The sequence below is a fragment of the Camelus bactrianus genome, chromosome 7, assembly GCF_048773025.1.
Source record: "Camelus bactrianus isolate YW-2024 breed Bactrian camel chromosome 7, ASM4877302v1, whole genome shotgun sequence".
Classification (NCBI taxonomy): Eukaryota; Metazoa; Chordata; class Mammalia; order Artiodactyla; family Camelidae; genus Camelus; species Camelus bactrianus.
Genome location: NC_133545.1, coordinates 58,549,766 through 58,576,025, shown reverse-complemented (window position 1 = coordinate 58,576,025; position 26,260 = coordinate 58,549,766). Strand labels below are relative to the sequence as shown.

The 26,260-nt window shown below is 40.2% G+C and overlaps 1 protein-coding gene across 1 annotated transcript in view; it reads right to left on the bottom strand.

The window, feature by feature from the left end:
- ASNS (asparagine synthetase (glutamine-hydrolyzing)) overlaps positions 1-26,260 on the bottom strand; it is a 120,907-nt gene that overhangs the window by 57,576 nt on the left and 37,071 nt on the right. The window contains exon 3 of the mRNA XM_045508608.2: positions 23,971-24,047. The gene's annotated coding sequence lies outside the window, so the exon portion shown is untranslated. The remainder of the gene's footprint in view (positions 1-23,970; positions 24,048-26,260) is intronic.

Sequence of the window (26,260 nt, the reverse complement as noted above, 5' to 3'; positions counted from 1 at the left end):
TAAAAAGTTAATAAAAAGAGATGCTCATAAGCCTGACTCCCAACCCTGGAGAGCCTGCATCTCCATGTTTCCTAGTGACTCAGAATGACAACCAAGTCTGAGGACCTTTAACCAAAACTCTGAGCATAAATATCTGCAGATATAAAGAATAGAAGCCCAATTTCTCGAAAAATGTCTAGTCTATTAGACACCCTAAAAGGGTGGGATTACAGAGTTGTTTTTTTTCCTACATCACTGCCACGTATACTCTTACAATATTGTTTTGTGCAATTATTAAAATCTTATGAATTATACTTCTCTGTTTTCTCATTCATTTTTTAAAAAATTGTTTTTTTTTTTTCTGGAAAGAAATATTTGCTTGTAAGTCTAGAAATGCAGCAAGAGGGAAGAAGGACTGAAGACATGAGAAGATGAGGAGATAAACATGGTCCTCACACTGGCTTTCCTCTGTCTTATGCTAGTCTGATTGGCTCCAGCCCACGGTCAGTATCCTCCTCTGAGCAGGTGTTGGAGGAGAATGTTGATGGACACTTCTCAGGAAGGAAGGGTCCAAAGTTAACAGAGCTCTGCAAATTATTCAAACAGAGAGGTCCTGAGGAACAAGAGAGACCAAGGCAGCTGCAGCTGCTGGGCACAGCCCTCTCCTGGGCTTTATCTCTGCCCGCTCATGCCCAGTGTCTGGCAGTTTAAAAGCAGACCAGTCATTTATCATTTTTCACAGGGGAAAAGGGAAACGGACTCTGATACAGCTAGACAGATTCTAGTTTAGATTAGCTGCTGGGAAGTAGGGAAGAAGCCACAAGAGGGGTATGGCATATTAACACTATATTCATGAGCCTGGAAGGAAATGTGACTCTAGGTAATAGTGATATTGGCTAACAAAATCGGTTGAGACAAAGAGCCTTCATTCTCAGTCATTCGATGGTTGACTGGTTTTCCCCCTAAAAGTCGTCTTCCTTTATATTCTCAGGCAAAACACATCCCTCCCTCTTGTGTGCTTCTGCTGCACTTGGTGCTTCTGTACATCCCAGCCAACCTGCACTGTACTTAGGGGGTTGAGATCTACGACTCACTCTAGACCACTGGTTCTCAGGGTGTGTCCCCGGAGGAGCAGCCTCACACCTGGCAACTTCTAGACCGGCACATCCTTAGAACCCAGCCCAAACCTATTGAATCAGAACTTGGGTACAGAGCCCTGAAGGTCTGGGGTTTAATGAGTCCTCCAGGCTATGATCCTAATGCAGACTAGCGTGGTTCTCAAACTCTAGGAGGGCGAGTTCCTTTAGGCGAAGGGCACCTGTGAAGTACTCCCTGTAGGACTTGGAAATCAACCGAATATAGAAAGGTAGAGAAATATTATAAGACAGAGATGTTTCTAGTTTTGGAAACTGGATTAGTTGTACCATGAAGCCAAATAAGGAACAGAAAGAGAGAAGATATTTCAGTTTGTTATTATTTGTTTGTTTTTGTGGGGTTCACAGAAGGTAGGGAGCAGATGGTCGTAAGTTTGGTTTTATGTCTGTTTTCAGATGTGTGAGCTCTCTACATGTGTTGTTCACTAGGTGGCTAGAAGTATAGATATAGAAATGTGAGGGCTGGGCTGTTGCTACAGACAGCAGGAAGCACTGGTTAGAACAACGGCTGAGGAGCCACGAAGGCCTGGCTTTAAACCCAAGCTCTCCTCTTTTAATTCTTTGATCTTGGACAAGTTCTTACCCTTTTCTGAGCCTTCGGTTCCTCGTCGGACAATTATAATAATCATACCTACCAACAAAGTTCGGAGAAGGAATGAATAACATGTTTAACTCAATTAGCAAAGTTCCTGACTCATAGAAGTGGCTGGTGCTACTACTTTATAAATTGGTGAGACTGCAGAACACAGATGGGAAATACAGACCACGGAGCAGACCTGATTGCCCGGGTTGTCATAAAAGAAGAAACAAGATAGCCTGAGGTTGCCAACACCGAGAGGGGCTGAGCAAGAGAAACAAAGAGACCGACTGACGAGGAGGCAGGGGTTGAGAGGCAGGAAGAAGATGGAAAGAGAATAGCTTGGGGTCAGTGGATGAAAGGAGTAGATTGACAGCTGCACACATTGCAGCAACTGGGCAGGACTGGAACTAAGAGTTAGCCATTTTATTTGACAATGAGAAGGTCATTGGTGGCCTGGAAAACAGCAGTGTCGAAGGAAGTGTGATCGAAGAGGCAGAACCCACTGGCCACATCAAGCAATCCTAAAACGCTGTAAGTTTAATCACTAAAATAGAGCCAGTTGGAAGAGAGAAAAGGCATATAATCCACCTGAAAAATGGGGAGAGCCTAGTGAGAGGCATTAGGACATATAATGGAATGATTCTATTCAAGTCAAACATCTAGGAATCATCATTTGTTTCTCTCTTTGCTTCACATCTCACAGCTAAGTCATCAATTACTTCTACAGGACCTGTCACCAAAATAAATCCGGAATCAAATCCATGCACCTCTCTGCTCCACTGCTGCCACTCTGGTCCAAGTGACCCTCATCTTTCTCCCCCAGGCAACTGCGATGGCTATAACTTGTTTCACTTCTTGCCTCTCCAGATTGCCTCCCTACCCTGCTTCCTCCCCAGCAGCCTCAGAGAGCTTTTAACGTATGAATCAGTCACAGTAGCCACCTGCTTCAAACCCTCCAATGACTTCTCAGCAAACTTAGCAAATAATCCAAACCACTCACCTTGGTGGGCAAAGCCCCACTGAGCTGTTCCTGTTTTCCCTCTGACCCTATGGTGTCCAATATGGTAACCACAGGCCACATGTGGCTAATGAGCACATTAGCCACATTTGAAAGGCTAGTAATAGTAAAAATAATTTTTTTGCTTTAATATTTATATATATTTATATTCATAGAGCCACATGTGACTAGTGTAATTAAAAAGCTGATTTATAGATTTTATTTAACTTATAGTAACTTAAATTTAAATAGCCTCATGTGTCTAATGGTCACCGAAGTGCACAGCACAGATGCAGAACATTTCCTTCCTCACGGGAGGTTCTGTCAGACTGTGCTGCTCTGGCCTGACCTCCTGCTGTGTCACTCTTGCCTGCTGGCTCCCAGCATCACTGGCTGACCTTCGGCTCCTCACCCACACCAAGCTCCTTCTCCCCTGAGTGTTTCTGCAGACTGTTCTCCCTGTCTGGACTTTGTTGCTCATTGATCTTCACATGACAGCCTTGTCTCAGCGCCAGTGTCACCTCCTCAGAAAGGCCCTCCCTTTCTACCCAAATGAAAGTTTCCCTGTGGTGTTATCTCCAAAGCATTTCTAGATGGATGGTTTACTTGTTTATTGCTCTACTCCCTTTTGGCCTGTTATCTCCCCAAGGGCAGGAACCTTGACCTTCTAGCACAGGAACGACTTAAGCTTGAAGAGGCAGAATTTCTCCTTCTCTAGAATAAGTGAGTAGGAAAGTGGCACAGATGGTTTTTCTTGGAAGGAGAAAAGATGTATCAATGATTATTTGTCAGGATGGGAGGGAAGGTATACTCAGGGGCAGTGTGTGTGCTTAGCATGCACAAGGTCCTGGGTTCAATCCCCAGTACCTCCATTAAAAATAAATAAATACTTAATTACCGCCCCCCTCAAAAAAAAAACCCCAAGAAATTTCTAAAGAAAATCAAAAGCCTATAGATAAAAATCCTATATACTTTGGTGGTTCTCATCCTTAGAATGACTCAAATACAGTTCCATATATTAGGAATCCACAGCTCCGAAGCGTGCCCCATGGATCCAAAGTGTGTGCATGTGTGTGCATTTGTGTGTGTGTGAGTTAAAAGCAACCACAAGATGACCAGTCACACTTGAAAAGCACTGCACTGCCACTGAATGATGACCAGCTTTCTAGTCAAACATAGAAGAGAGGGACATTCCAAGCATGGACAATGACAATGCAGCATGGAAAGTCCTGATGGGTACTGGAAAAAGCCATCTACTAGACTCGGGTTTGCAGAGATCAGTGGTGGAAGCAGATGGATGGGGTCAGACTCTAGAGGTTCTAGGAAGCAAGGTGGGAGCACTACGTCTCACCCCAGAGACAGCAGGGGTAGCACAGGTTTTGAAGCCGGAGGTGGCATGGTCAGGTGTGCTGGCTGGAAGCATGACCCTGGCAGCCACGTCAAGTACACTGCAGGGTGGAGGGGTTGGTGCACACGCCAAGTTAAAAGAGTGAAGGCAGCCACAGGGACTTGCTGCCTAATAGATGATGGAGGTGCAGGATGCTGCTGCTGTCTCTAGAGATCAGGTAGAAGGTGGTCCCTTATCCCACTGTACAGCGATAAGATCCAAAGGAATAGACAGCTGAGCCCTCTTAGAACTAAAACAACCTCTTCCTTTTTTGAGACATGTAAACCAGAATGTTTGTGTTTATACCATTGTGTTCATTTCATCCTGACTCTACCCCTAGGCTGGAAGCCTGGGAGGAATGACAATGGCAGCTTATTTATTCCAAACACAACTGCTGTGTACAGGCAGCTCAGCTTGCTTGATGTCTTGTGTTTGATGATCTAATTTAGCCTTCTTGGCTCCTTGGGCCTGGCTGGTCTCAGTGTAATTGCTTAGCCAGTCTGCCACCTCTTTAAGCCTTGAATAAGCCTGGTAAATATCTCTGACCTCCTGGACTATATTGTTGGTGAAGCTGCTTTTGAGCATCTATATCCCTTTATGTTTTAGTACTTTCTCCCTTCGACCCAGATCACTCCCTTCTCATCTGCCTTGTTAGATTCTTTTTCTCTCTGTTTCAGTCTTGCTGGATATTATAAAAGCAACAGTTATAATTTCTTGTATAAAGTACTGTTCTAATAAGCATGTTACAGTTCAGCTCAGCATCCTCCCCAGCAGTGGCTGAGGAAGTCCCACTGAGAAGATGTGCAATAATCTAGCCAAGAGATGATGAGGATGTGGACCAGGAGGTGTCAGGGAAATGAGAAAAGGGAAGCGGATGAAGGATTCACATGGAGAGACAAAAGATATTGAAAAGATTAGGGATCCCTATTCAGGAAAGAGGAAGATGTAACAACACAGAAGATTAAAAAATAATCACTGGGGAGCAGAGATGTAGGTCAAACAGATGCTTTTCACTCAATTCATGTATGGTAGAAACAGACAATATCTTTGAAAACTTGAAAAGATTCTAAAAGAAGCAACTTCTTACTTTAGCAATTCCACCTAAGTTAGCATCTGTAACGAATTCTATCTGGTTTCATGACATACGCCAGACTCTAGAGAAGATGCTCCCTGCTCTTATGTTTAGGATCCCAAACTCTCTGACCTCCCCTGCTAAGAATTCTACCTCCTTATTTCTTTCTTGCATGCCTGATGGTTTCCCAACACCACCTATCTTCTCTTCATACCTTCAAACTTGTTCATAATTGAACTTGCCTTCAATAAACTTTTCAGAATTCTCTACCATGCTAACTCATTTTTGAGAGTTTACCGTGTACAGAGCAAAGTACCAAGTATATAGAACTTTTCTTATTTAATAATCACAACTTAGGAAGATGGGCTGTTCTCTCTGTTTCAACAAGATGGGAACATATCTATAGGCTACTATTTGGTAAAGGTTAAAAAAAAAAAACAAAAAAATGGTAAAGGGCTACTTATTATTTGGTAAAGCCCACTACTAGAGAGGGCTTTGATCAGTTATGGAGTCTGGGTGCTTCACTTAGCAAAAATTGATTAATTAATTAATTAATTAAAATTGAAGTACAGTCAGTTACAATGTATCAATTTCTAGTGTACAGCACAATGTCCCAGTTATGCATATATATACATATATTTGTTTTCATGTTCTTTTTCATTAAAGGTTATTATAAGATATTGAACATAGTTCCCTGTGCTATCCAGCAGAAACTTTTTAAAAATCTATTTTTATATATAGTGGTTAACATTAATAGGTCTCAAATTCCCAAATTTATCCCTTTCCACCTCCTTTCCCCCAGTAACTATAAGATTGTTTACTATGTCTGTGAGTCTGTTTCTGTTTCGTAGATGAGTTCATTTATGTTCTCTTTTTTTCTTTTCTTTTTTTTTAGATTCCACATATGAGTGCTATCATGTGGTATTTTTCTTTCTTTTTCTGGCTTACTTCACTTAGAATGATGATCTCTAGGTACATCCATGTGGCTACAAATCAAAAATTGTTTAAGAACCTTACCAGAGGACTAAGTCTGCAGAACTCAGAGCAGATGAACTTGATTTATAAATGGAGGAAAAATATGTCTTTCAAATATTAGGTAGGATCTGAATTTTTCAGGAATGTCAGATTTTGCTGTTATTAGAGTTGACAGGAAAACATGAGTCCTCAGAAGGAAATTAAGTGACTTAAGGGTCACATAAGAGGTAAAAGTACAAGCCAACTAAAAAGTCCAGGACAGAGTTTTGGGAAAATGCACCAACTGATCACAACGGTGTGAGTTTCAGGCCCCTTCATAGCTTTCCTGTAGCTCACTTTATACACCTCCCAAATGACAATAGCAGGACAAACCAACAGAGTATTTCATTTACATTACATGCAAAAAGTACAAAGCCCTGAGTAGAGCAATGGAAGAAGGAAAATGAAATCAATGAGGGTTGATGTCATTAGGCTTAACATCAGACTCACAGAACTTTGTCCAAATCTAGCATAATCTTCTGTTACATTTTATTTAAAAGGTTGTGATTTATGCATCTTTTCCCCATTAAGGTTATAGATTCTCACAGGCATATACTGTGTTCCATTTAATCTTTGTATCCCTAGCAATTGATAGTGTACCTAGCACAGAAAAGGCACTGAACATGTGTTTGATGAAGAAATGTGGTTATTTTTTGGGAAAAAAAAAAAGAGAATAATTAAACCTCTCAACTAGAAAAAAAATTCATTCTAAGAATCATCATCTTAGAGACTTAAAGCATTTGGGAGTCTGTACATTGTGTTCCTGTTCCTTTAAACAGAGCAGGCCACCCAACCATCCTACTATATCTGGCCTGTAAGATCCCCTGCAGAGAAAAAAAATTATTCCAGAAAATGTCCCTGGTACATTCCTCACTTACAGCAGGTTCACTACTTCTGCTGCTCTGCCCAGCTCTCCAGACTCAGGGCTCAGTACCTCTGACTCGACAGACGCTCCGCGCTCCTTCAGGTTTGATGACTGACAAAATTTCTGCTCTGGTTCACAACGCTTTCGCTTCCCACCTGGCTCTCATCTCTGGTTGCTCTCCAGTGATTATGATTTTATAAGCTCCAGAAATATTCTCAGGATAATCAAATCACCCCTCAGAGTGCTAAGTGGGAAAGGCAATGAATACACCATGAATTGAATTAATAGAGGCTGCTGTGGTCACTTGGGTAGATGACTCTTCAGTGTGTGTTTGGGGGGGGGGTAGGTCTCTGTCATGGCTGTTCATGGCAATCACTGGGGGAAAGCTAAAATTCTTGACTCCTGGTTCCCACCTCCATGGGTTCTGATGTGATTATCAGTCTGGGAGGAGGCCTGGGCAGCAGAACTTTTTAAAAATTTCCAGGTGATTTCTTTGTAAAGTGTTCAAAGAACTGCCTAAGGTTGAAAACCAAACTGGTGTCATTTTGCTCCATATTGCAGAGAACAGGCATTACTAAATGAAAATGAAACAATTTCTTCACATTGTGCCCTATTCTCTTGTCCAAGGTCACCACTGCATCTATATGAGTGTCACTAGGTGAATGTAAGTTGGCTTAGATGACATGTTAAAACTATCCTGCAAGTAAAATGAGATCTGTTGGGCGGATAGGTATCAGACTTGTTAAAACAAAAAGATTACGAAATATTAACACCGTAAGTGTTGGTTTTTCTTCTAAAGTGAGAACTGGATGTTCCCCCCATTGTCTATCTTGACTGAAGGCTGAAAGCTGTCTGTCCCCTCAGGTTGTGGGCCAGATTACCCCACCTCACAGAATTACAAGGGCTGGCATTCTCTGACCCGCCCCTTCCACCTGCCCAGGCATTGGCTGTTTTCAGAGGTGCTTATCTGGAGAGATATGGGCCTTAACTCTTAATTGAGGGGATGAATGCCATCCTTTGGGTCTGACTCATGATTAAGACATGCCAAGGGAGCCCAGAAGCATGCAGGCCTCCTTCCTCAGCTGCTCTCCTTTAAACAGCTGACAGGGGAGCCCACCTTCCGGACATAACAGCTGAGGAAGAGTGCCCCCCTCAGCTAACATTTCTAAGAGATAAGAGCATGGCCCAGCCCTGGGTGCTGGCATCTTCATCTTAACTCCCATGTGCCCTCCGTCCCTCTCTCTAGACCAGAAGGGCCAGCTCATACTTGAAGCAAAGCTTCAAGTTCAGGGAGAAAGGGGTGTGGTAGTATTACATTAAATTGTAATGGTTACAATGGTTGACAATGCCATGAAAGCTATACTGTGTGCCACTTAAATAAGCTGCACATGGTGTTGCCTTCTTTCCTTCAGCCCATTATTATAGTTCTCTTCAGACACTCCTCAGAATCTTCCACCTGGAGAGTCCGGTCCCAGGCCTGTCTCAGGACGCAGCAGGGAGGAGAGGGTTACTAACTGTTCACAACTCACACTGTCCCTGATGTGAGATTCCAAGTGGATTCTGCCACAGCCCAGATCTTCTAGCCCCTACAGAGTACAGCACTGTCATTTAAGAAGACTCCCGACTCTCCCCCAACGCATTTGGACAGACACTGTGATCACCTGTCTACCTGCTGGTGGAAGAGAGGGGGTGGGGCATTCTTCACTGGCTGGAGCTACAGCTTGAACAGAAGAAGAGAAAGGCCAAAAGAAGTGGGCAGGTGGAGACGGACGGCAATTTCTCTATTGACAGGACTATGTCATAGAAGGGAAAGAGAAAGCTCACAGCAGGGCCTGTATGGACTAAGCAGAGGGTTATTTAGCATATAAACAGCAGACTCCTCCATATCTTGAACAACAGGCCCAGCCCGCCTTGTCTGTGGAGATAGTGATGAGCTGGTTTCCTTGACAACGGAGGCAGGCTTGCTCTGCCAGATCTACCAAGCAGGCATCTGCAGGCCTGAAACAAGGGCTCCTGCTCTCGCCTCTTGTTAATGCTCCGGCCATCCAGATACACATCCTCCCACTTCTCTGCATTGCTGTCATTTGCACATTTGCAGCCTTCAGGTCACTCTCTGTCACTGAGTAAAAGCCCCTCCATCCAAATACTGAGAGGTATCAGCCTCTCTGAAGGTAGCCAGTGAGCAATTTTACTTCACAATTCCTGACTGTCCTTTGCTGCACTGCATGTCAGTCCCCTAGTCCAACAATTCTATCCTGGATCTTAATATCCTGGAAATGCCCCAACTCAGAAATCTTAAACTCTAGTCATCTGTTCTCAGATCACCTCCTATATCTTCTCTGCTCTCTCTACCTTCACACCCACTGTGTTCACAAAACCCCTCTAATTCCTTGACTTATTCTCTCATTACAGTCTAGCAGGACCTTCAGCCTCTTCTGCCACTACTCAGCCCAAACCCCTTGGTTCTGAATTACTATCTCACCAGAAAAGTCAAAACCCACAATTGATGCTACAATCTGCTTCCTCTGATTCTAAACTCTAGTGTTGCTGCTGCAGTGCAGAATGGCACAGCATGTTGACACGATCATTTGTTGTTTCCAACCTTGGCTGAGCCCTGAGTCCTGTTTATTAACCTTTCTATTTGTTTTTGACTAGCTTTTTAAAAATAGAAGTACAGTTGATTTACAATGTCATGTAAGTTTCTGGTGTACAGCATAGTGACTCAGCTATATATATATATCTCTGTTCTTTTCCAGATTCATTTCCATTATAGGTTATTACAACATAATGAATATAGTTCCCTGTGCTATACAGTAGGCCCTTGTTGTTTGATCAGCTTCTTTATCCCATGTTCTCAATGGCTCTCAGTTTCTCACTTTACTCTCTACTTTATCCCCAAAACTGGCATCAGCAGCAGCAAAATGAATGTCCTTCATTTTACTCATACACACTACAGACTGCCTGAGTCTCAGTGGGCAAGGTCTTCCTCCCCTTGCCACCACGAAGGGCCTTGTCCCATCTCCCTCCCGCTCCCTCTGGAAGTGGCTTCATCCACTTCTCTGGTTTTTCTTTACCTTCAACATCTCTGGTTTTTCCTTACCTTCAACATCTCCCTCTCCACCAGCCCATCCTGTCATGTCTGCGATCTTGCCCACATTTCCTCTTGACCTAACATCCTAGCCCTGGACCCAGAATACCCCATCTGGGGTTTGGCAAGCTAGGACCCACAGGAAGCCTATCTTGGTGAATAAAATTTGACTGGGATATAGCCATGCTCAGTTGTTTGGATATTGCCTATGGCTGCTTTTGCGCTGCAACAGTTGTTCGGTGGTTGTGATAGAACTCATATGGCTGGCAGAGCCAAAAAGACAGGCTCCTTATAGAACAAAGTGCCTGCCTGTCCACATTCACCACCTTCTTCCTCCCCTCCTGGCTGCTCCTCCATCCACGGTAACTGCCATCTGCCTTCTGTGTCTTACACCTTCTTAGTCTTCCCTCACTCGGGTCACTTAGGTGAATCCTGATTTCCTAGTTCAAAGGCAGGAGAGATTTCCTCATTCCTTATTCATTCTCCTGATGCACTGGATGTGTGTCAATCACACCCTTCTTGAAATTCTAGGGAAAGATCCCAAATGTAAATGCCCAGAGGAGCCAGGCAGGCCATATCAATGAATGAAAAGGCCACATTAAAATAGGAGCACGTGGGAACCTGAAGAGCCTGTTCCCACAGCAAAAGCGCAGCCCTGCATGGCTGTGAGGAATCTCATCCCTACATAGCCAGATATATCAACGTTTTATGGGAAGCTAAAAATGCAGATTTTATGAGGCATCACTCAACTCCTAAAAGTCGGAAATTATTTAAAAAATATTATGAACCAAACAAAATGAAACTTTTGGCCAATTTGACCTAAAGGCTGTGGATTAGTTCCCCTGGTTCCCTGATTGAACTTTCTTGGTTCTCCTGGGGAATCTGAATTTTTGTTGCTGGGGGTTCTCTGAGAGCCAACCTGCCTTTGCCCTCTCAGGTGTCCATCCCCAGCTCTGGGTCTTTTGTCAGGTGAAATCCCAAGGCTGTCTTTCACTCTCCTATTTCCAAATGGGAAATGGACACCTCCTCCCGGAAATCCCACAGATACCCCAAAACCCATATCGGGGGGAGGGAATAGCTCAGTGGTAGAGCACATGCTTAGCATGCACAATGTCCTGGGTTCAAACCCCAGTACCTCCATTAAATAAATGAACAAAAAACCTCATTACCTCCCTCCCCAAAAGCCCCACATCATTCCTTCACTATCCTCAACCCCTACTCAACCCCTATCCTTTGCCAAGTCAATACCTACTCATAAATTAAGACTCATAAATTTCCCCCTCAACCAAGCTGCCCTTTTCTCCATCTTTCCATCAGGATCGAGGTGACTCTCTCTGCGTCTTTACAATATCTTGGTAACTGTACCTTCTACAAAGTATTATAATTACCTGTCTTTGTGTCTGCCTTACCTCCCTAGGGTGTAGCCCCTCAGTGGGCAGGGACTGTCATATTAATCTCTGTAATCCCAGCTTCCAGCTGAGTACAGACATATATAATAGATTCCTAACAAATATTCGTCAAATTAACATACAAACAAAAAATAAATGAGAGAATTATGTGCTAAAAAATTAAATTACCAAATTTTCTATGTCTTCAGAACTTTCACTAGTGTTATTTTTGTTTTATGGTATCTTTGGTATATAACTAGTATTACTGTAAACATTTTAGTAAAAAATGTAATTTTCTCTTAATTGTGATTTTTTAAAATCATTTGTTTTCATGCTAAAGGAAAACTTTATTGTGACCAGTAATACATATAATAAAATGTAATAAATGGAAGTCAATAAAGATTTGCCAAATAAATGCATCAGAAGCAAAACATAGTGAGAACACATACCTTCTGATAAGTGTGAGATTTCCTGAATTTTTAATTTTTTTTCTTTTGGGGGAGGGGTAATTAGGTTTATTTATTTATTTTAATTTTTTCTTTTTTAATGGAGGTACTGGGGATTGAACGCAGGGCCTCGTGTCTGCTAAGCATGCACTCTACCACTGAGCTATACCCTCTCCTCTTCCTGAGAGAATTTATTACCATATATAACAGAAAATGTAGTTTCTTGATCTTAAAATCTTATTTGTGGATGCTTCTCTCAAGTAAATGTAGACAGCAGTGATTCCAGCTTCCTGGAGGGACTTGTAATGCCCTATCATGTATTGGACTTGGTGGTGTTCTTTTAAGAATCCTGTTTCTTAGGGAAGGCGGTGGGTGTGGGTCAGGGTGAAAATGTTGGGTTAATATTAGTTTTATTTTCACTCATGGTTAAGCACCTGGGACTCCCCATCTTTACCACTTACAGATAAAACATTGTGATAAAGTTCTCCTTTTCTACCAATAGGTGGCAGTATTGCTTTGGTACAAACAATAACAATGACACTGTCTTTTTTCTTTTCTTTCTTTCTTTCTTTCTTTCTTTTTTTTTTCCTAGATCTATGTTTCATTTTTTCCCTACTTAAACTCTAGGCCTCAGAGTGCTCAACACAAATAACAATGGAGTAAACAGGACACAAAGATGGTACTTGAAGAAAACTGAAGGCTCACCAATATCACCCCTACACTCAGAACCTTGTCTTTGGGAAAAACGCACATTGATTTCTCTCCCCCCAGGAGGGCTTCTTTCCCTTCAAGCAAACCTACCATGACAATTAAGGCAGAAAAACAGGCACCATGTTGCAAGTGGTAAATTTGCTTCTCTGAGAATCTCCAAATTGGGTTACATTTAATTCACTAATCTATTCCCTGGCCTGACAAGAATCTACTCTGAATATGTATTCATGTAAGTCTCTTCTTTACACTGGTTGTTGGGATAGGGCTGGAGAAAGGTATACTAATTTGTTGATGCTCTCTTAATTTTTAAAAAATTTATGCATGTGTATGTGTCATATATAACCATCATACAGATTAAGACATAGAATATTTCCAGCACCTCAGAAGGTTCCCTATGCTCTTAGTTTTTTAAATCAGAATAATATTTTATTTCTCAATTATTGTGTTCAAAAAAAAGGAAACATACAAAAAACTGACAAGGCAGAAGAGGTGGAGAGAGAGACTGCCCTACTTTATACATTGACCTGGGTCTCTGTAACTTGAATAGGAACTCTGTAGTAGATGCTCTTTGAAAGGTACATTCAGTGCCTGGATGGGATGGAAGACACCAAGTCACAGAGAGGATGTGGAGCAACTAGAATTCTTGTGAACCAGTGATGGGTAGATAAGGAGACACAGTCAGTCGGGAAATCTCTTTGGCAGTATTGATGAATGCACACTCTATGACACAACAACTCTATTCCTAGGCACATAGGCAACACAAATGCATACATACTATCACCAAAATATGTATACTAGAAGGTTCAAAGTAGCAAATGGCCCATCAACAGTAAAATGCATGACTAGGTTGCAGTATATTCACATAACAGAATACTATACAGCCACAGGAATGAATCATCCACAAATGTATACAACAATATGGATGAATCTCACAAACATACTTACTATTAGGGGAAAGAAGCTAGATATGGAAGTGTCTATACGTTATGATTCTACTTTTATAGAGTTGAAAATTAATCTATGCCCTGAAGTGTGGGTCATCATTACCCTTGGGTGGGCGTAGTGATGGAAGAAAGAGTTTCTGGGATGCTGGTGACATTCTGATACTTGGTTGCACAAGTGCATTCAGTATGTGAAACTTCATCAACCTGTACACTTACTTTCAGGAAATACATGTAAGTTATACTTCAATTAAAGTTTTTAAAAATTAAACTCTAGCCAAGTGTGGTTGAAAGGCACTTCCCCCGGTATGACAAAGCAACTGGATGAAGGAAATCACATTTCAATTGGGCCCTGAAACATGGGCAAGCCTTCCCAGGTAGAGACAGAAAAGGGGCATTCTGTAAAGAAGGAATGCTGTGAACAAAAGTATGGAGGTTGGAAAGAGTAACAAACATCTTCAGAATGACAACACTGGCCAAGGAGTAAGGTTGGTGTAAGGAAGAAGCAGGATCTCAAACAGCAGATCCTGCTTCTTTCTTAAATCAACCCAGTTGATAAGCACTGTTCGATTTTTTTTAAAGGATTCAAATACTGCAGGCTTTTACAAGAATTCTCCCAAATGCAAAATGCTTCACAAGGAATTTGACAGGTTCAAGTCTGAGAGGCTCTGCAGTCCTGTGTGTACAAAAGAAATGGCCCTGGTTAGCTCACGTTGAGGAGTGTCTCCTGGGATGTCAACACCTGCCTGCTTTGTCTTTTTTTTTTTTTTTTCTATATCCTATCTTTGCCTATAAATAAAGAAGTAGGAGAAAATTCTCAAAACTAGACTAAGGGAGTCTGAAGAATTGGGTCTTTATTCATTGGGCAACATAGTGACGTTTTTATTTTGTTTTTGTTTTTGTTTTAATTTTTAAAATATTTTAATTTAAGTATAGTCAGTTTACAATGTTGTATCAATTTCCGGTGTACAGCACAGTACTTCGGTCATATAGGAACATACATACATTCGTTTTCAAATTCTTTTTAACTATAAGCTACTATAAGATATTCAATATAGTTCCCTGCACTACACAGTATAAACTTGTTGTTTATCTATTTTATATATAGTAGTTAGTATCTCCAAATCTCAAACTCCTAATTTATTCCTTTTCCTCCTCCTCCCCCTGCCCCCATCTTCGGTAATCATAAGTTTGTTTTCTATGTTATTATTTTATTAATTTTTTACTGATGTGTAGTGGATTTGTAATGTTAGTTTCAGGTATACAGCAAAGTGATTCAGTTATACATATACAGATACATATACATATATATATTTTTTTCTTTTCAGATTCTTTTCCATTATATGTTATTACAAGAAATTGAATATAGTTCCCTGTGCTACACAGTAGATCCTTCTTTATCTCTTTTACACATAGTACTGTGTGTCTGTTAATCTTCAACCCCTAACTTACCCCTCCCCTCCCTTTCCCCTTTGGTGACCAAAGTTTGTTTTCTATGTCTGTGAGTCTGGTTTTGGTTTGTAAATAGAAAAAAAAAAATCCTTTTTTTTAGGTTCCACGTATAAGTGATTTCACATGGTATTTGTCTTTCTCTGTCTGACTTACTTCACTCAGTATGTTAAGTGAGAAGTAACCTGATCAGATCTACACTTTGGGAAGATGAATGCGTGGGATGCAGTGGAGGAAGGAGAAACTACAGACCGTGAGAGTAACACACAAGTGTACAAGCCCCTCTGTGATCGGGCCCACCTACCTCTTCATCCAGCTACAAGCCAGTCATCCAACATCCTGTACTTCCTCAACCAAACCCAGCCCTCCCAGCCTTGCACAGAGGGCTCTGTCCCCTTGGAAGAGCCTTTCTCTGCTCCCTCACTAGGCTTCCTCTGGAAAAGAGCCATCCCACCTCCCAGCTTCCCAGAAGCTTTGCCATGAAACAGATCAAAGTCTTCAAGTATAAAACCTGTCTTTGGGATCAAAGAATGTTTGTATAAACCAAATAAGAAACATAAGATGCAAACAGTTTCTAGTGTCAAATTATGTGCAAATTCTTAAGGAAAAACAAAACCCTACTATTAATTTTTAACGTATTAATTCACAAACAGCGAAGTTTCATTCAGTAATTTCTAGCACTCCTGAATCTCACCACCTTCAGTAGTGTAACTAGGGTCTTGGAAACCACAGACACTTGGCGTAATGTCCGGAATAAAAACCATCGTGGATTACCCCAGAAGACAACCAAAGTCCAATTCTGTTTTGTTGCACAGCATGCCGTTTCTCCCCCTTGCCATACTACTAATCAAAAAGATGCTCCTTGGTTATTGGCAAGAGATTAGAAATTGGGTATTGTGTCATTGGATTTATTTTTATGGGTTCAAATTGCAAAATGTTTGAAGAAAATGAGTAAGAGCTAAAATGAATCATCTGAACATTTTCAAAAGTTCAAAAGGAAACAGGAAAAATAAAATAATTCATATCTCTACACCTTCTAAGCTAACACCATTAAGCATTAAGTTCCATCACCTACAAGTGCAAATATTGGCCAAGGTGACACACATGCCAGGCAGTGGCAAATGAAAAGCACAAATATTTGCAGAGGGATTTCAGTATCAGGACCCAACCCTAGGGAAGAAGAATGGAAGCCAGCCTAGCAGGTGGGGGAGCAGCGAGCTGGCCAAGTGAGATGATTGACAAGCCCAGGGTTCCCAAATGAAGGGGCAGGAAGGGACTTGCTCATCTGGAAGCCATGGGACAATGGTCTTCACTGGACTATCAGCCCCTATCCTCAGGCTTAATTGGTTTAAGGAGGGTCCCCAGTGTGGGGTCTTTCCAGATGATCGTAAGGTGAAGCAAAGTTTAAGAGCCACTGAAAGAGCTGTAAGGCAGGAGAGTTAAAGCTGTGGAGTGGGTTCAGGGTTACAATACTCCCCTGGTAAGAACTCATTCTCACCCAACCCTATTCCTTTCCACCTCACCTCACCTCATCCCACCCACACTCACAACCACCAGCTGAGTTTTGAGGTCTCCCAAGTCAGGCCCCAGAAAGAGTCATCTCCCCCATCCTCAAACCCCAGCCCTCACCCTAGCACAACTCTCTCAATCAATCAATCACCAGGTTCTGTCTATTTTATATCATAACTCTCCAATCTGCCTTTTCCTCCCCATCTCCATAGTGGCTGCCTTATTCTGGGCATTGGTTTGCTCAACAAATAATTATTAAGTGCCCTCTACCTTTTAGGTGCAGGATATGGACACTGTATTGGTGAATAAAACACATGCAGTTGTTGCCCTGTGAGGCTTATAGTCTGATGGGGGAGAAAGACTCTCATCAGGTAAGTGATGAAATAAGTTTCAGATTATAAATGTTAAGTCCTGAGAAGGAAACAAGCAGGGTGCAGTGAAAGAGAATCAGGGAGGTAAAGGGAATCGGATTAGACAGGGAGGGCAGGAGGGACTTCCAGGAGGGTCCCATAGATTCTTTCTGAACTCTCACATCATAAATAATCTCAGTCCCATTTCCTTCCAAAGCCACCCCCTATGCAGCCACCAAAGTTAATCTTGCCCAGACACCTGAGTAGGGCTCACAGCCTCTTCATGATCCAGCTCCCACCCACCATCCCAGGATCACAGGCCCCAGGCTCTAACCCACTCAGGCCACAAGCAGCCACAGGATCATCATGGTCTTTCCAACTCTCTGTGTACATCAATGCCCTGCCAAGAAGGCCCTTTCATGTCCTCTGCCTGCTCTTCCTATATGAAAACACATCTCATATCCACTCCTATGAGAAGCCTTATTGGACCCTGCCTAGTTTGAGGGGAGCTTCCATTCTTCTGTGGTTCCAGGGCACTCCATGTTTACGTGAAGCACAACGCTCTCCACTCTGCTCGGACTCCAGTGTGGCTGGTCTGCTCCTCCTCTGACTTGGAGCAGCTTCAGGACAGGGACTGTATCTTATTCCTTTGCTTCCCACGCCTGCCACAGTGCTTGGCCCTTTAAGGAGCAGCAAATTTGAATGTACCCCTGGAACGTCCTTTGCATGCTTTTGAACTCTTAGCTGGTTTTGCTGGGTCTTAAAGGGATATAGGGTGATCAGCTCTCCCAGTCTGCTCCTAAGCACTGAAGCCAGGAATTGAAGACATCTTCTAGCTCCAAAGCCCGTGTTTTTGCCACATGATGATGTCACAGTTTTCTCTACACTGTTTTTAAAGTCACTGACACCATCTAAATTGCATAGCTGACAGACGATCGTGTTAGAAAATTTTGAAAATACAGATAAACAGAAAGAAAACAGTCACTCAAATCTCATCTCCTACCACAATTGTTAACATCAAGGCATGCAATCCTTCCAGACACTTTTCCATATGAAGTCATCACCTGCAAACATGTCCAGGTGTAACCAGGCATAAAGGTACATGTGTGAAAGAACTGTTCTTTCCTCTACAGCTCCAGTGCCAGGAATGCAGTATTTCACATGAAAGAGACTACTTATTTGTTGCTCAGAGTTCAGAAACTATGGTTTAAACACAGCGGTTTTTTTTTTTTAACACTTTACCAGATGCTTAAAATAGAATACATTGTTTTCATTTTAGACCATGTATTTGATAATTGTATTATTGCCTCGAGGTTTTCAAGCTCTCTGTGATGCTTGTTGCATCACCACAGTCTTTTTCTGAACAATGCCTATCTGGAGTCCTCAGTCCTCCTGTTCCAGTGTGGGCTGGGTCCTTTTCAGGCTGCTGCCCAGCAGTCATCCCCAGACTTTACTTCCCTGCTTCCTCTGTACCCCTAGCTTCCTCTTTCTTGGATTACTCTCTCTTATTGCTGAAATCCATCCTCAAGTAACTTTTTAAGGAAAGGTATGTTGGAGAAAAAATTTCTCACCCTTACATATTTGAAAATGCCTAGTCCCTCTCTCAAACTCAATTGATCGTTTGGCTACACATATCAATCTGGATTTAAAATTTTCCCCAGACAACTTTGAAAGCCTATCTCCATATTTTCCTTAGCATATCATGATGATGATAAGAAGTTTGATGCAGTTAATGGTAACTATCTTTTATAAATCTTCTATTTCCTCTCTCTTTCTCTCCCTCACCCCCCACTACTCTTCCCTCCTCAGGTTTTAAGTCATGTCAGTTGTGTTTCTGTTAGGTACAAGGGGAATGCATATTTTACTGAGGTTGGCAGAATAATGCTTCACATTCCCCTCAAAGGCATCCATGCTGTAATTCTCAGAACCTGTGAATTTATTCTTTTAGATAGCAAAAGGTATTTGGCAGACATGATTAGGGTTATCTACCTAGAGATGATGAGATTATCCTAGATTGTCTGGGTGGGCCCAATCTAACTACATGAACCCTTTAAAGGGAAGAGCCTTTTCTGACTGAGTCAGAGCTGGGACAGAGGAAGGAAGAGATGTGAAGTGTAAGAGGGACTTGTGCTGTCACTTGTTGGCTTTGAAGGTGGAGTTAAGGGGACCATGAGCCAAAGACCACAGGTGAATAGCTGCTAGAGACTAGATGTGCCCTCAGCCGAAAGCCAGCAAGAAAATGAAGCCCTCAGACCTGTATTTGCAAGGAACCAAATCTCCAACAGTGGGAATAAGCAGGAAATAGATACTCCCTTAGATCCTCCAGAAAGGACACAGCCCTGATAATACCTAGTTTTAATCCAGTGAGACCCATACTAGACTATGACCTACAGAGCTTAAGGTAATAAATTTGTGTGTGTGTGTGTATGTGTGTGTGTGTGTTTTAAATATGCATTGTTTAAAGCCACTAAACTTTGTGGTAATTTGTTACAGTAGCAACAGAAAATCAACACATTTATATTTTGAAAGATGCTGCCAAAATTTCATCCTAGAGGGCTGACTTTATTAATACTTATGCCAATAGTTGATGAGAAAACTCTCCTTCAAAACCTTCACCAACATGGTATATTTTAAATATCTTAATTTTCCCAAGCTGAACCTGAAAAATATTTCATTTTATTTTTATTTATAGTCCTCTAATTTTTTAAACAATGTTGAATACCTTTTATATGTTTGTTAAACTTGTTTTGTTTGGAATTACACTGTCCTTTATCTAATTGCTAGATTTCTAAAATTTCAAACTGTTATGACTATGCATATAAAAATGTATGCTGTTAGGTATATGTCAGACACTTTTAATGATTAGTAACTCCTTTTTGCTGTGGAAACTATGTTGCATATTAAACTAGGTGGCAGAATCTGGTAGGTGCCTAACTCAATATCAGTATCCTCCTCCTTATTAAGAATATTCTGATCACATTGCTGCCCAGAATGAAGGACTACATTTCCTAGCTTTCCCAGCATGTAGGTTTGGCAAAAGAGATGTAAGCAGGATTATGGGAAAGCTGCTTAAAGTTAGTTGGCACAGTTTGTAAACCACCCCGCCTCCTTTTTTTTTTTTTTTTTTTTTTTTGTTTTTGGTCCTTCTGACTTCATTTTGGATTCGATTCAGACACCATGGCTGCAGTTCCAGCAGCCATCTTGGACTATGAGGTGGCCTTGAGAATGGAAAGCATTCACTAGCTGGTAGAACTTCAGATCTGTCAACTTACTTTATGTGAGCAAGAAACCTCTGTCTTGTCAATTCTGATTCTTTTATTATTTTCTATTGTATTATGTGGCCAATACTGATCCTAATATAGAATCCCAGCACTGATCTGCTATGTCTTTTATATCTTATCTTTCCTCTCTCCCTCCCTCCCTCCTTCCCTATTTTCTAGATGAGTTTCTTGACTTTATCTTTACAACTTTCAAATATTTAATTCCTGCAATTACAATTTTATTTTCCAAGAGTTCTTTCTTTTTCATAGCACACAGTTTCTTATTTTATATATGCCATAGCTTTACACATCTCAGAAGCTACCAGTTGGAAAGTCTCTCCTATTTTGAAGTGTACTTTTGTTCCCTAAATTCTTTTTTTTTTTCCTTCTCTTCCTGTGAGTTTATCTTGGGTTTTTCTTTTCATGTTGGAGACTTTCTTCTGATACCTGTTGATCCTTGGTTGCTGTTCACATTAAGAATTAGGCAATGGTGAGACAAATTACCATCATATGCCTCCTGATAAGATGCACTGAGGAAAATCCCTTCCTTCTATGGTTTGCTGCCAAAATCATATACCCTGAATTTAATCATAAGGAACTATCAAACAAACTCGAACCGACTGCCATTCTACAAAATAAATGAAGAGAAGTCTGAAATGTCAATATCATGAAACACAAAGACTAAAGAGTTGGTCCTTATTAAGGGATAAAATGAGACGGGCAACTAAATGCAACATGATCTGGACATTTCTATTGCTAAAAAATACATTTTTAAAAAATTGGCAAAATCTGAGTAAGATCTACAATTAGGTAATAGTACTACATCAATGTTAATTTTCTGATTTTGGTAGTTTTTCTGTACTTGTGTAAGAGAATGCATCAAAGAAATACACACTGAAATATTTAAGTAAAATGGGTCATTATATCTGACTCTCAAATGGTTAAAAAATAAAATGTATGTGTATCTATCTACCTATTTGTCAAGAAAAGAGAGAGGGAAAGGAATAAAGCAAACATGTTAAAATATTAATATTGTAGGAACTTGGGTAGATTGAATATGGGAATTCTTTCCTCCAAGTTTTCTGTAAATCTGAAATTATGCCAAAATAAAAACCTTAAAAAAAAAAAAAAAGAATGTGGCAATCAGAAGACTCTGGTGGCTGCACGTCCATGGGCTGGTTGATGGTAGGTTTCAGCAGAGTTTGTGCAGGCACGGAGCCAGCCGCAACTCTGGGAACCCTTAGCTGCCGGAGTAAGTGGGCATTTATGCTGGGAATGTTTTCTCGTCATCTGTCCTAGTTTTTCTTAGGTGGTTTCCTAAGATTACTTAAACCCTACAATTTTTGGCTTGGGGTAAAAGGCTGTGCACAGATCCTTTCAGTCTGTGTTGTCAGTCCCATCCCCTACTGTGTCTGCTGGGTCAAAGTCTAGAGCCTGTCTGAGGCTCTTCTAGACAGTCAGCCGCCTGGTGTGTTCTCAGCTATGGCTTCCTTTACTCGGCTTCATCAATCAACAATCAGTAATCCATATTGCATCTTCTAGAAATTTGCTGAAATCTCTTGTCTACCAACAACCCCTCCTATTCCTTTCCTTGTGTTATTTTTGTTTTCATTTTTAATATATTTTTCTTCCTGGGAATGTGCTTCATCAGCCATCTTGAACCAAAATTCTTTAGAAAATTTAATGTTAATTTGAATCTGTAACTCATTGCTCTAGGAACACATCCTTTTTCTACATTTTTTTTATGGGAAGAGATAATTCTGACCATCTCCTTCAGCATTCTAACATTTCATATTGTCAGAGGCTTTCTCAGATCACCATAGATCATGCTGAATTCTCAGCCCTTGGTACTTTCTGTTATCCTATTTATTTGGTCACTTAGTCAAGTTATATTACTTAATTACTTCATGTACGTTGTCTTCTATAGCTTCATTTTATGGATTTGGGTTTGCTCAGGCCAAACCCAATGTACTCCTTTCTTTATACTTTATCTGAAATAAGGCTATTCCCAGAAGAATACGGCAGCCCGTTGTATCATGTGCTACCTCTCCTGCTCCCAGCCATGGCTGATTGGACCAGGTATGAGCTCCAAATGGGCAGCCAATCCATGGTTGATCAGAGACCTTTGATTGGTGTGACTTGACTTGAACAGATGATCTGGACCAACCAGATTCCCTCCACTGTGGACTCAAACTATAACATACAGAGGTTGCTACTAGTCAGGGGTGGGTATGGGAATGATGAAGCCACGTCAGCTCAGTGGGTGAGGCACCCATTTGCATGATGATGAGTAAGCAAATAAAACTGATCTTCAGAGAGATGAAAATGGAAAAGATGTGGAGAAAAAACTGAGATTAAGTGAGAAAGGGAGAGACTTTACCTTGGTTCTGAACAGCTTTCTAGTTTGTGTTAGGCCCAATAGCACGGAATTCTGTGAAATATCTGTAACATTGAAATAAATCTTCCTAACAACTAAGCTAGTTTGAGTGGGTATTTCTTGCAATCAAAAAAATAAATAAGTAAAAAAGCTTTCACTTTAATTTCCTGGTTTTTATTTTTTTTTAAATATAAAGAACTCTATTAACAAAGTGATACATAAAAATTAACATCTATTGACTGGATAAAGAAGTCGGGGTATACTTATACAATGGAATACTACTCAGTGATAAAAAAAAAAGAATAAAATAATGCCATTTGCAGCACCATGAATGGACCTGAAGATCGTCATTCTAACTGAAGTAAGCCAGGAAGAGAAAGAAAAATACCATATGATATCACTCATATGTGGAATCTAAAAAAAAAAAAAAAAAAAAGAAAGAAAGACAGAAAAGAGGAAAGAAGAGAAAAGAAAAGAAAAGACACTAATGAACTCATTTACAAAAAAAAAAAAACAGATTGGCAGACATAGTAAACAATCTTATGTTTACCATGGGAAGGGGATAGGAAGGGATAAATTTGGGAGTTTAAGATTTGCAAATGTTAACCACTAAATATAAAAATAGGTAAACAGATTTCTTCTGCATAGCACAGGGAACTATATTCAATATCTTGTAATAACTTTTAGTGAAAAGAATATGAAAATGAATATACATACATATGTGTGTATACACACACACACACACACACACACACACACACACACACACATACATAAGCATGACTGGGACATTATGCTGTACACCAGAAATTGACACATTGTAACTGACTATACTTCAATTTAAAAAGTTAACATCTATTATCAATCAGTGCACAAATTGAAATGTCAGAGAAATAGAAGTTTTTTTTTCTTTTTTTAATCCTCTAATAGAATGTGGAGTCTTCCTCATTATCCTTGGCTATTTTTAGTCAATTTAATCAAATTCCACCATTATAGTAAATATTTCTTCTGGGGAAATTCAGTTTTATTGTTTCAAGAGACAAGGATCAGGCATGGATTTTCTGTTGTAAGGTCTCCTGTAAGAGTTCTTGCCAACAGCTGATTAAGGAAACCTAATGCTTACTCTGTTCCCTTCCTTTGCTCTTCTTTCTCTTTCTCCAGAAGCAGCAGGAGAAAAAGCCTTCAATGTGTTTCCATATTTGCTATTGTGAAATAATGTCTTACTTCAATCCTCTCCTCTGTATGCGTCTTGACCTTTGAAACTAAAGCTTATTCTTGCTTTTATATCAAATGGATCAGATACACGATGGGTTTCGGTAAAGAATGTATATAGTTATAAGACTATCCAATCAGAATAAAATTATTTAACACACTTAAACAAATTCTAATTTTGAAAGACTTACGAAAGAATTTCACAGAAGTCCTCCAAAGTGAGTTCCTGAATGCAGGGACCATGTCTTTTAACTCCTTTTTCCATTCCCTTCAGAGAAGAAAAAAAAAAAAAAGATTCAGAGCTGTATAACCTCTGCTATTCAATAAATGTAGCTGAACTGAATCATTTCAATTACAAAAAGAAATTTTATTAAACATTTGTTCCAAATTTCAAGATGAAAATACATTTAAAGCAAGTTAGGAAATGACATTAAAAATTTTGAGTTGCAGAAGTCAGCAATTAAGAGTAATGTTCCAAAACAAGCACAGCCCATCTCCTGTGAATAAGCAGTTTATTTTGGCAACTACAGAAGCTTGTTTTGGGTGGATTCACAATGATCCCAGATCACTGCTGTTCTCTTCTGGACCCGTTAGGGATTTATTTCTTATTCAACTATCTGGCTGATTGCTAAAGCTAAAATAAATGTTTCATATCATCCTAAAACAAGATTTTTTTTCCACTTTAAAATAGTTTATGTTCATAAAAGAAAATTCTGAAAAGTATGACAAAGTTGGAAAAAAAATTAGCCAGTGTTCCATCATCCAAACAAATCTACTCCTTTTTTTACGTGTAATGCAAAGAATTTTATTTATTACATCTCTTCTCCTTTTTTTCTCCTTCCGGTTTTATTGAGGTATAACTGACATTTAGCACTGTATAAGTTTGAGGTGTATAGCATAATTATTTGACTTACATACATCATGAAATGATTACCACAATAAGTTTAGTGAACATGCATCATCTCATATAGATACAAAATAAATTTTTAAGAATTTGTGATAAAAACTTGTGATAAAAACTCTTAGGATATACTCTCTTAACAACTTTCATATATAACATACGGCAGTGTTAATTATATTTATCATGTTGTACATTACCAAACAGATCTACTCTTAATATATTCTTCACGTTACTTTCTTCTCATAGACCAAAAAAAAAATACATGTTAACTGCTGTTTGTGTAGAATAATAAGCTAATCTGCATGAAATGCTGAGCAATTTATGATCTAAATTATAATACACCAATTGTTCATGAATTCTCCTGGACTTACTTTAGGTCAAAGTTGCTCGCTGGAGGAAACACTTTAGCCCAAGTCTGTTTGGGTACATGTATGTTGAGGAAGGAGGAGGAAGCATTAGAAAACAGTGGTTCTCAAACTTGACTGTGAATAGGAATAATCTGTAGGTCTTATTAAAATTTAGAGTCAGCATTTTTAACAAACCCCCAGGTGACACAGAAGTTGCTAATCCATGGACATGCTTTAAGGAGCAAGATCCTAATGTAACCTGGAACCTAAGAGAACTGATGGAAGAAATGTTTGCCTTCACAGAACTATCTACCAGTAAGCCACTGCCACATGCCCCACCCATTTCTGGGAAAACATGGAACTATTTCTCATACCTGGAAAGTTTCCCAAAGGCTGAGGGGTGGAGTAAGGACTTATTTATTGCAATACAAGTGACAGTATTGAGCAACCATGGTGAGTCTCTCCTCTGCACAGGAAGCCTTGCAGAGTTCACAAAATATCTGTTCATCTCTTTTCCTTTGGTAGTAACATCTTTGATATCTGGGCACAGAGTCACCTAAAAAAAGGCTACTTTTCCCAGACTCCCTTGCAGCTGAATATGGCATGTTACCAACTTCGAGCCAATGGGATCTAAGCAGAAGCATGTGTGCAAGTCATGTTTTGAAGATGGCAATTAAATCAAATCAAATTAAGATATTTTATTTGGCCTAGTTAGGAGAAACTACAGCCCAGGTGGAGACTACTAAAATTTTAACTGAATGTGCATACTCTGGAGGTCATTGCTAATGTTCCAATAAAAAAACCTATGTCCTAGAAGTGACTACTCTAAGTGTTTCTGTCATCAATATCTGGATCAACAACAGATCCTTTGTTAATGTTCTCAGTGAACTTCAGTAATGGAATTTTAAGAGTCTACTAATTATTATAATGACTGACAGAAAGGAACTCTTTTTGGTTAAAAATATTTAAGATATAAGGTTGGCTAAAATCTTTTAGAGACAGTCCTCACCCTTGCATGATTAGAGTAAAAGTATGCAGTGAGGCTTGTTCCTTTAGGAATGCCGCCTGTGGCTTGATCTCTAAACAATCCTGAGTCAAGCCTTCGGTTTTAGAGCTGTCTGCTGTCAACTACGTAGATAACAGATTCCTGCTTCTAGAATGTCGTTCCTGCCTGGATTGAATTTTTCACTGTAAAATAGTGGAGATTGGAGATTGGAGTTGAGATTTTGCTGA